This window comes from Serinus canaria, chromosome 2 (assembly GCF_022539315.1).
Source record: "Serinus canaria isolate serCan28SL12 chromosome 2, serCan2020, whole genome shotgun sequence".
NCBI lineage: Eukaryota > Metazoa > Chordata > Aves > Passeriformes > Fringillidae > Serinus > Serinus canaria.
In genome coordinates this window covers 103,591,117-103,603,362 of record NC_066315.1, presented here as the reverse complement: position 1 = coordinate 103,603,362, position 12,246 = coordinate 103,591,117, and positions in this window count along the sequence as shown.

Genomic DNA, 12,246 nt, shown 5'->3' with positions numbered 1-12,246 from the left:
TATGATCAAGTAGACTGGCTAGCAACATCATATTTCTACTATGAATATGCAAATTAAAATTAATTAAGGAGAGGAAAGTAGATCATTAACACTGACCACAGGTTTTTTTCACTGTTTTATTTACTTTTTTTTCATTTTATTTCAATTGCTATAGTTATTCCTTTTGCTGGCAGTGAAGAATAGATGAATATCTGATAAATTTTAGAGTGCAATAGTAACCTGACACAAATAAACCTTTTATGTTTCCTGCCTTCCTCCTGAAAAGAGAATAATTCATATAAGGGATTACAACAGATAGAAAAGTATCATAAATGAGACTGTGTTTCTCACATTAGATGGACCAAGGTCTCCATCACAGTGATCTAGTTTTTAGGTTAGTGTCTAAGGAGATGGCCTCAGAGATATGTCACCCTCTGTTTTCATGGAAACTTTCAGTGCTTGGAAAGAATTTACCCTTTTTATCCACCAGTCTTTTCATTGTTCTCCTTGATTGCTTCCTATTCCATATTCTGTTTCTATGAAATCATTTTAATAAAAGTATTAAAATACAGACCAGTCACTATTATAATTTCTTATTATCTTTATAAATAAAAAGTTAATTTAATTGTAGAGTGGTTAAGGCACCTGAGCAGGAAACTCTAGCCCAGTATAAACAAGCACAGGCTTTTTACTGTACCAACAACGCTGCTATAATAAATTTCCTGCTCACATATCCTGCTCCTATATTAGACCACTGCCATAAAGGTTCCCTGTTTCTGCTCCCAGTGTTGGTTCTGTGCAGGTCCAGAGTAATCAAGGCAGAGTACTTTTGAAGTAGGATGGATCACGTGAAGTGCACATGGTATGTGTGGAAGGATGTTATTTTTAAAAAATTCTCCTTGTAAGTGAATATCAGGAAATTATTCTTGAGACACAGAGACAACTTCAGATGGAGCAGATGGGGAGAGAGCAGAGTGGAGTGGAAGGGGAAGAAGATATACAGGAAGGATGTGGAGGCTGATTTCTGGCTTCCCGACTCTAACATCTCCAAGGAAAAGGATTTACTCTGTGTCCTACTGCAAGCAACGTTTTAAAATTCTGTATTTCTCTAAAATCAAAAACATTTTTGAACACCAAATCTGAGAAGAAGCTGCTGCACTGTCCATCTTCTCAGACTCTTGGCAATGGTTGTCATGGTTTCTCAAAGGAAGTTTAGTCTCATGTGTAGTGCTTATATAGGAAAGTCTTTATCAAAACCATGAAACAAAATCTTTAATTTATACATCAAACCAGAAGATAATAGATTTTATTTCTTTTAGTGTTTTCCAATTTGTTCAGTTATTAATTTGACTAAGTGCCATATCCAGGGACATTTAAGGAATCCTGCTTCTATCTTTTGGTCACTTTCAGTTAGAGGGACTGCAAACTGATCAGAAAATATTTCTTTTCAGTCTGGGTCTGCACAACATCATGTCATGAACATATTTTTTTCTAAGTACTAGATTCAGACTTTTAAGGAAAGTTTTATTCCCAGTAAGAAATCAAGCTCTTAACAGCCTACTGTCTTTGAAAATTTATTAGAATTAATCAAATGGATTATTGGATGAACTGGAATCAAGAGCAAACTGGTTTTCATTCAAAGCCCACTCGTTTCTGTTCGCACCAGTGAGTTGTTTTTAAACAAGTTTATGATTCAGTGATTTTAGGGAAGCCTGTGAAGGATCAGTTATCTATACAGATATCTGTGAGGGCAATGTGCTAACCTAGATTATCAGCATGTCATTAGAACCAAAAATTAGAGAACTTAAAGAAATTATAGAATCATAAAATCATTTTGGTTGAAAAAAAAAACCTTCAAGATTTCTGAGTCCAACTGCAGACATAACAGTGCCAAGTCCTCTACAAGAAGGATTCCAAAAAATCTTGGAAACATGAAATACAGCACTGATAAATGAATGGAAATTTCATATGAAATGAAATGAAATGAAATAAAATAAGATAAATTAGTTATGAGAGTATGCATAACAGGCTATTTGAATGTTAGCTACATAGGACAGGAAAAATACTTATGTGCTCATCTCTATTCCTAGCTAATAAAAATTTCAATCTCTTATGTGTATTTCTATAATCATAAATTTTGTAGTAAAAAGACCCAACTAATGTAGTGGACATTTTTCTTAATCTTAAATGCTTCATCAGTAAAAAGAGAATATAGAGAATATGGAAATCAGTCTAAGGGAACAGCAAAGAGATACAAGGGAACAAACTCCAGGGTGAATGTGTACTAGAGAAATATTTATTACAAAATAGGTCACCTCTGCATCAATTCTTTGCCAAATGTTGTCATTATTAAGTGTTTATGATAGTGCCTAAGATTATCAACTCAGAACTGAGGTACATGTCCAGCTTTTTAACAAACTCCTGTCCCTCCTTTAAGGTATTGACTATCCATTCTGCCAGGTGGTGTGAAGGGTAAAGAGACAAATAAAATAGGAATAAAAGAAGAGAATGAGGTGATGATATAAAAAGAGTTCAGCAGAAAGGGGGTGTGTCAATGCTCATTTCACTTCTTTTGTACTGACACATTCAATTTATATCTCTACTTGTTTGCTGTGTAGTACGCAGGAAGAACAAACCCCATTTTCTATTGCTACATCTTCTCTATAAACCTATACAGCAGAAAAACTATTTTAAATTTTTTTTGAATCTTGTATCAACCTAGATATAAGTATTGACAGAAAAAAATGTTGATTTTTTGCAGAAGTTCTTGTCCCACAACTGGAAAGCTTGGAACCATATACTGTGTCCAGCTGCTGGTCCTCATATTGTGAACACAGAAGATTAATGTATAGCTTTCAAACTAGCATGGCAGTGTATAATATATTGTATTGTTATGTATTATTATTATGTACTTACATATGCAGTAATATATGAAGCAATGCACGTGTCCATAGAATATTATAATATAGATAGATCACAAGAAATCATTCCTGATAAATATAATTCTTTGCATGTATCCTCAGTGTGATACAGACAGTTTGAAAAGAGCTCTGATGCAGTGACTTACTAAAGAATATGAGGGAAATGGACAAAAGGTGTACAGCACTGCTGTAGAATATCTTACAGATAGTTGAGTATTGGTAATTGCTAAGTTATCCCACTGAAACAATATCTATAAACATATCCTAGACCTACATCAAATTAGAAGTGGGCTATCTGACCCATATCCAATCAGATGCAGAAAAAGAGGCACCTCACTTTGTACTCTAAATATCCTCACTAAAAGTTGTAGACATGAATTATTTTTCCAAGCCCCCCCTTTTTAACCCTAGTAATGATGAAGGAAAGAATTTTGATGGGAGGCATATTCTTCTGACTTACCATATTTTGCTGACTTACCATTCTGAGTATTGGTAAGCTGCTTACTGATTACTGACTGAAAGAACTGATCTGCTGCATGCTTACAGGTTTGGAATTAGTCAGAGGGCACCTAGGATAAGAACTGGGAATGCTTGCTGATTTTCCGTGTCTCTGAATTAAAACAAGTAAAAGTTCTGTTCATATTGCCCCCATCTAATAACTCTCAGGATGAGACACAGGTAAGAGGTATTTCAGCCTGAAATGCCTATGCCTAAAACAAGAGACAACAATCTGTTTGCTGCCTGTTCCTTTTAAACAGAACATTGAATCATTTGCACATCCCTGAAGAATTCAATGCTTCAGACTGCATCATACCATGTATGCTTCCCTTGGTCTAATCAGGGCCAATGACTTTTTGTCTCTTCTCCTAACTGTGACATTTGTTTTATTCAGACACTTTAGATATTACATCTTTAATGCTTATTGTTTGGTCCATGATTAACTGAAAGCTAATAAAAAAGCGACACCGTCCACCTTCTTCACAGATCCTTCTTACAACCAGAAGAAAACGTTTCTTCTACTTTAAATGAACAAACACCTCCTTGGAGTAGTCTCCCTCAATAGCTCACTGACTGGGCATGACTAAGAAACTCACTTTAGAAAGAGATTAGATTGGATCCTTAATCAAAGTAGTGTGAAGGCAGTGATTGAATCAATAAAGGAACAAGCACACAACAGGGTTTAGATCTGAAGAGGCCAGGACCCTGTCCCTTGATCCCACATCCTTCTCATCCATTTCATGAGGACATGTGTGAGCCTGAGGGGGTGAATAGTCTCCATTTGCTCTGGTCATTAGAGGTAAGGGTGAGGTATGAGGGAACCCATGAGCTCCACAAGTTCTTCAGAGGTACGTGACAGGTAAACCCTCGCACAGCTCATTAGAGAAACAGCCCAGAATCACGTCAAGGATTTGAATCTCCACTGTACAGATTCATTACAGGATGATTCATACACTGACTGTCAGGGGGTTCATTGCATGGCAAAAGGGCACTTAGACTCCTGAATGGGAAAATTAAAAATTTCGGGGAGGTTTCTCTTCATAACATCAACACTAACAAAAGTGTTGACCCACCACTTGGGATGAATTTCTGTAATCTTTTATTGTTTTCCTGCACATGGTCATTCTTGATTTTGTATTACAGACATGCCTTCAGAAAATAGGCTATTTTAATAAGTTTTTATTCTGAAATGACTGAGCATGGGAAACTGTAACTTAGAAGAAAATAAAAATTTCTTCATTCAGAATATAATGAAATTCTTCTCTGAAATTCTATGGACCAAAAGACGTTTTGATTCATGACAAACATTATGGGGTCTACTGAAACTTGAGGGTGACAGATGACGTGACAATTGTATTATATCCATACTATTCTGAATAGCTGTTGTACCTTGGATAAGAGATGATCCTATCAACTTTACATATGCAAAGTATTAAAAGCAATACTTGGAGTACAAAACTGGAAGTCTTCTTGGATTTTTCTGATAATTGTCAAAGGACATTTGACATAATCTTCATAACTTCTGCTCCAGTGAGACAAGAATACTTTATTAGAATTTATCTTGAATACCAAGTTCCTGTCTAGAGTACTCTTGAATCCCAACAATAAAATCTGATTGAAGCAAAGTTTCATGAACAGGTACCACCTTTGGTCTCACATTTTTCAGGGGGTACCCAGTAGGTAAAAGTCTGGGATTTAAAATGGAAGCTGCTTTGTAACGTTTTCTGTATCAATTATTGCAGACATGTCTGCTTTTATAATAATGGCTCTGTTTTATGCTTCACTATATATGCTGAATTGTATAAGGTGTTAGACACTCATACAGCTATGTAAATTCCACAAAGATAAATACATTCTTGTATTCAAAAAATGTTGGATGCAATTCCAAGCTTTGAGCATTTTTCAAAGCTTTAGTTGCCGTATCGAGTTACCAAGTAATAGGGAAGGATGACAGGTGTAAAGAAATAGATAACAGAAAGAAAAAGAATCAGAGTTACTAAAAAGAATTTTCTTATGAATCCACTTGCAAAAGGAATATATTCTGTAGGAATAGAATTTGGATATTGGCAGAAATAAAACATATGGTAATGTATTTTTAAGATAGTGAAATACATATTTTTTTAAATATGTTGAAAAATATGGCAGATAATGTACACTTTTTATAAATGTCTATAAATATTTATTAATGAAATATATTGAAACATATACTTGTCAAGTATATGTTTTGTCTTTGAATAAAGAATTCATAATGTGAAATGCTTAGCAGTCTTGCTAGATGACTCAGGGGAACAGGATATCTGAGCAGAATGTTAAGTGTGTGACTTCCGTTGATTTCAACAAGAGAAGGATTTTCATTTTAAAAGTACAGAAACAATACTGCATTGTTTCTGAAACTTATATTGAAAAGCATCATCAGTTAGTCACCATCACTCTGGCACTCTTTATTACATCTGGAGTCTCAGTAACTATCCAGACAGACAAAAACGCTCTTCTCAAATTTCTTCCTTATGTATCCAAATCTACGCTACTCCCAATCAGTTCTGACTGATGTGTCCCTTTTCTGCTGGGAAACAGTTAGTTTATCTTCATCCCTACCCAAAAATAGAGAAGAGAGAGGCAAATGAAAGGAGTATGGAGAGGTGATTATTTACCAATTTGCCACTGTAGTGGGGAAGTGTTTTTCTGTGGGATACTGACTGTCAGTGTGATTTGTAGATTAAGCTTAAGTTAATTGGTCTATCCTTGATCTCCATAGAGACTGCTTAGAAATAAATGGCTCCTTTTCACTAAAAACAAGCTAAGTAAACACGTTCCTCTGTTTGTGGTGTCTTGAAGGCTGAATGTAAGAAAAACATCACCAAATTTTCTTGTCCCACATCAAAACGATAAAGGCATTCTGAGATAATTGTCCCTTCGTTTCTCTTTCTATCTGGATAGGAAAGATTTAAATCAGATACACATCAGGCTTTATTAAAATTTTCTAACTCTCGTGACCCAGTTTGAATTTCTGAATTTCAGATGTCTGCATTTAAGGTCTTGACCTCAGCTTAGTAAGTAATAAGGAAAGGTTGGCTGTTAGCTCTAGATCTGTTTCTTCTAAGACACATAGATATCCAACAGAACTACTCTTTATTCACTGGTTTCTGTCATTTTGGGTAAGACTGGGGAAGACTGATAACAGCAAAATCCAGAAGCAAATAAAGTGGTGGTACGTTACATGTAGACAAAGGAAAATCCACTAGGAAGTATGTATTTCTATTTTTAAAAGTTATATAAAAAAGATAACAAGCTGAATTTTAATCCAAGAAGTAAAGCATTTTTATGAAAAATATTTACTAGGAATATTACCAGAGAATATCCATCAGAGTAGCTGGAGCAGACAGCCTTAGCAAGTCATCTAGAAGTTTTTGTTAATTACTTCCTTCACTCTGCTGTAATCTGGGGGGAGAGATATGCACATACAAATCATGACTGACTTGCATTCTGTTGCTAGACATGAAAATTACTTGTATGCATCCAAGTTCTTTCATGTGAAAGCTGCCACACAGCAATGGAAGACACTGGGATATATGCCTAACAAGAAGAAGAAAGGAAACTTAGTCACCAGGCTTCCCTTTCCTTTATTTTCCTTTTATTTTTATTCTGATTTGCAGAAACTTTTAATGTTTGTAAAGCTTTTGGATAAGACAATTTTATTCATAGTAGTTTATGTACAGTATTATATTTTGGACTGGTTTACCAAAACAATATTGATGTTTTAGCTGTTGCTGAGCAGTGCTCTGCATCAAGGGTTTCTCTCTTTCTCACTCCATCCCAGCAGCCAGCAGGCTGGGAATGCACAAGAGGTTGGGAGAGGGCACTGATGAGACAAGAGACATCGACTGATCAGAGGGGTGTCCCGTGCCATGTGATGCTGTACTCAGCCATAAAAGGTGGGAGAAGGAGGAGGAAGAGGGAATTCCTTGTTTTACTTTTCTTCTGCTTGGATTTTCTTTACCTGTCAAACTGCTCATATCTCAACCCACAAGTTTTCTCACTTTTACACCTCAGATTCTCTCCGCCATCCTGTTGTAGAGGAATGGGTAAGAGGTCTTGCATGGCTTAGCCACCTTCCCAGGGTTAGCATTCTAATCAGACCATCTTGAATGGTGGTTTAGCAATGTAGAAAATTCCTAAATTTTTTGGTTTTAATTTAAGGGAAATAGCTCCCTTGAAACTTAGCTCTTGTTCTGGAATTATTCTATCATCTAGAATTTTAAGTATTATGAAAATGGCATAGAGAGGAAAACATTCTTTATGTTCAGCAGTTAATTTTGAACTTCATTATCTTGACAGATATAATTTTCAAATATAATTAATTAATCACTTGCCAAAGACAAGTGATTTTTTGTTTAAAGCCATTACAAATCTGAAAATGAGTCCAAGGCCAATAAGGCATAGTAATTGATCTTACTTTTATGTCACTTAAAATATGCTCTAAAGGAAAAATTTCACTTGGGGGAAAAAAAAATTGCTTCCTGGCTATAACCACATGTCACCATTAAGAAGTTTCTGAGTTGATTTTATAACCTTTTAAAAGTAATCATGGAAATGCTGATACACCCCCAGTGAATCAAGCACACAAAACCTTAAGTGAGTTGGTGCTGCAGCTCTCCGGGGTGGCCTTAGCTTCCTCACATGTCACTGTTAGCTGATAGTGACAGCTGTCATGTGTCCCAGAACAGAGAGGAGCATCATCACTGAGCTTCAACCTGTGGCACTGGTCCTACCTAGGAAAGCAGTTGCTTATGAGATGCTAAAAAGCAAGAGGAATGCATAGAGATGGCTGAGAGCGTCTGTTGCTAACTGACATAAAAGACTCTATTTCCTCTTCTGCATCAGGTGGGCTTAGGTGCCACATGGCAGCAGAAGCCAGAAGGAATATCCCTGACTAGTAGGAAAAAGCTAAAAAGTAGAAGGCATGGCCGGTGGCGTGGATTGTAAATGTGACATTTCCAGCCATGTTCTAAATGGATAACCATGAGATCAGCTTACATTTGTCAAGGCAAGGAAAGTACATTTCCATGACTGAAAAGTGAGCCAGCAGAGCGCACACACAAATTTCAGTTTTGTGGATGGTTTAGAAAAGAGTGCATTTGAGGCTGAAGTTATATTGGAATCACTAGCAGAGCAGTGTAATTTAGTTTATTGGAAAGGTACATTACACCTCAGCCAGCTCACTGAAGCGCAAGTGGCAACCTCCCACATCAGCCCAGTGACCCAAGTGTGTGCACTAAACAAGTGTTGGCTGTACATGACACATTGCAATTGTACTCAGCTATCTTGGGAGGGAAATTTGGGTCTCCACATTGGGCTGAGGGAAAGCAAAACCAGAATGATGTTCTGCAACTGGTATTTTCTGAATCTATTTCCTTTTCTTTCGCAATGCCAAGAGTGGGGATTCTACTGCATCTGTGTTTCAGGCCACCTGCTTAACAAATTAAAGGGTAAGTGGAAGAGATGCTGTGTATCTTGAAGGAAAACTTCTTTGTTTTTTTCTTACAAGTACTACAACACACCATGCAATAAACAGTAGAGCTTTTTTGTGTTCCAGTGGTTTGGGGTTTTGATTAGGAAGACATGGAGAGTATGTTACTCTTTTGTTGAGTCTCTGTAACAGTGCCCTGAAAGCCTTCACAAGTCTAGAGATTTCCCCAGGGCTATTCCACATCCTTGGAAGCAACTCATCAGGAAGGGAAAATTAAATTTACATGCTGATGGGTTCATGATTCTTCTTCATTTGCAGGAGAGGGTATAGAAAGGTTGGCTGTAGAGACATTGATGTGCATGTGTTCATGCACTGTTTTGAAATAAGTCCATCCCAAAGGAAAAACCAGCATTGCCCCTGCTGTGAGATGGTGAGTAAAAAAATGCATATTTACAATTGCTGCCATCAGATTACGAGCACAATATAGGGCCTGGAAATTACGCAGACCACGTTTTGAAAGGAGGCAAAGTTGAATATACAGGGACATGGCCATGAGGATTGACAGTATTTTGTCTTCCATGCTGTGAAAAGAACAAGAGTGATACAGATATATGCAGCAGAGGAAAGTTTGTTCACAGAGATGCTGTCACACAGTCCCTGCTCCCCTTTCTGCTTTGTCATGTCACTGCCAGATGAGGACTTCCTAGGAAAGAGGCACTGCAGGCTCTTTTCCAGAGACTTTCACCTGTGTTAATCTGAACCTTAAACCACCTCAATGAAAGCAGCGCAATACTACAGCACGTTCTGGAGCACAGAGCCCTCTGGTCACATACCCTTTTATAGAACTCCTGCTACAACCCAGCCAGCTGTTGTGCCTTCTGACATGGATATCATGGATTTGCACTATGCTAGAGGATGCAGTAGTGTGAAAGTATTTCATTTTCCTTGTGGCAGTGGATGATAATGCCTTCCTGGACTTCCTACAGCCTATTGAGCTCTATAATACAGCTTTGCAACTGTCAAAAAATACAGCTTGGATATTCATGGCTATGTCACATGGTTCCATAGACAAATCCTACTTCTGTTTTTCATAGAATCTTGCACACAGACAGGTAATATAAACATGATTCCAGCCCAGCAGCTTGTCCAAAAGCGGAGGATGCAAACCCAGCTTTCTGTAACTCACATCTTTTTGATGCTTATTGCTTGTATATATGTTTTCACTCCTCTGCTGTCTCCTTTGTGCTCTTAATTTTTTTTTTTTTGTAGGTAAAGAGGTTTTTTTAGTATGTTACACACAAAGTGAGGAGATAGAGCTGTCTAGCCAGGCCAGTTTTGTTCTAGGATGTGCAGGAAGAATCAGAAGACCTTGAGATAGTTTATGCACAATAGCTGTTGCATTTTACTGGTTTGCATTTAATGAGGTACTATTGAAGAATTTGGAAGCATGGCCTTGAGGATCATTTAACATCATGAATCATCCAAATTTAACCTAATTATAGAAGCATATGAAAAAACTAAAAAAGTTGTACATTGGACTGCAGAAAATAGTTAGCAAATTAAGACAAGATGAAATGTCTGCAGGTGCTTTATGAAGAGAATGACTCAGAGAATCAGCAGAAGAAAAGTTAAGCCATATTGCTTGTAGTTTATGTTCCTCACCAGTCAGATCTACAACTTTGGTAACAGAAACTGGATACCCATAAAGATGTTGGCTTTAACTGTTTTCTGCAAAAATTCAAGCAATCAATACAATTATTTTCTTCATGATATATAAAAACTTATTCAAGATGACATTCCATTCATGTTCATTGGTAAGGATATGCTAGTAGTTCGGGCAGGCTAATGTAACTTTTCAATATAATTTTATTTTTTACATGATTTTTGGTAACACAAACCAAGCTAAAAAAAATCTCATTTAAATATTTTGTGATTATATCCTTGGAAGAAAAACTTCATGTTTAGTGAGTAGCAATGACCTTCAAGGCCTCTTCCCCAGATACTAATCACTGAGTGAGAAGCCTGAAAGAAAACTGCCTGTTATGTTTGGGCAGTTTTTTACTTTTCCATAACTCCCCTTGTGGGTCTACTGCAACAGCCTGAAGCAACTCCAGGGACCTCAGCCAGAACCTCAAGGAAAGGACGGTGGCAGAGTAGGAGAAACGCAGTCAGAAGCATGACTGAAAAAAAAGCTAAAATAGTATATATTTTGATGTGTAAATGGAAGTGCCACATATTGGATATTTGAATTCTTGCATAAGGGTCATGTCTCATCTGTATTCTTTTCTGATTTTCTATTCTGTCATTCAAGTTAATCACAATATTGTACAGATACTTCAAAGGAGAATGATCTAAAGTGTAATGACTTACCAAAGGAAAAGACTCAAAAACCTTAAACTGTTCAGAACAAGATTAAGGTAGAACACACTGTAGTCTTTAAATCTAAAAATGGATGCTGCGAAAACAGAAACAACCCATTCTTCATTATCCATGGGGAACAGGGTAAGAAGCAATAGGCTTATTTAAAATAAGATACTTTTCTAATTTAAATTACAGTTAAGCTCTGGAACAAATTTAGGCAAGTGTCCCATATAGGAGAGGTTTTCAGTACCAGCCATTTTTAGATAACAGATAATCCCTCTGGATGAATTTTATAATATCTGCAGCACCGCAATTCAGTCTTCACTATCTTAGAAGGATGCTTCTTGTCTCTGATTGTATATCCTTGTGAAAAATGTTGAAAGTTATGTTTTAAAGCCATGAATACCCAGTCAGAATTATACATACATGCTACTTTGTTTTGCCATTTTTTTTTTCTGAAATGAATTGTTAAACTAGACAAGTAAATGATTTGGATGAGAAAGGAAAATCTTCTGGATTAATATTTTTCAGTATTACAAGCAAGAGATTTCTGTTCAAACAAAAGTTAAATATGTTTGTGACAGGGTCAGGGGGTAAGAATTGGAAAGGCTCCCTCAGTATTTCAGAAATACTCAGAGATTGTCAGAGATTTTTTAGTTCCATGTAAAACCCTTCTGGGGTATGCTGTCAAGTCAGGAGGGGATGACTTTAACTTTCTGAAGAAATTCTCTTTTAAAGTGAAAATAAACCTCATGGAGAAATCATAACAGTTAGTTCATGTCTCAACAAAGAGTATGACCATTGACTCAGCTGTTATCAGAAAGAAGCACAAAGGAGGAAATGCTGCTAAAAAATTCCAGAAACACCAGCAACATCTTGCAAAGAATTGAAGCAAACCAGATTAAGAAATAAATATTTCTGTATTATGAATATTTCCTGTGAATATTATATATATTTATCCACAGGAGTGCACAGAGATTGTCTGTAAAATGTTGTACGCATGATAATGTTAAAGCAGCA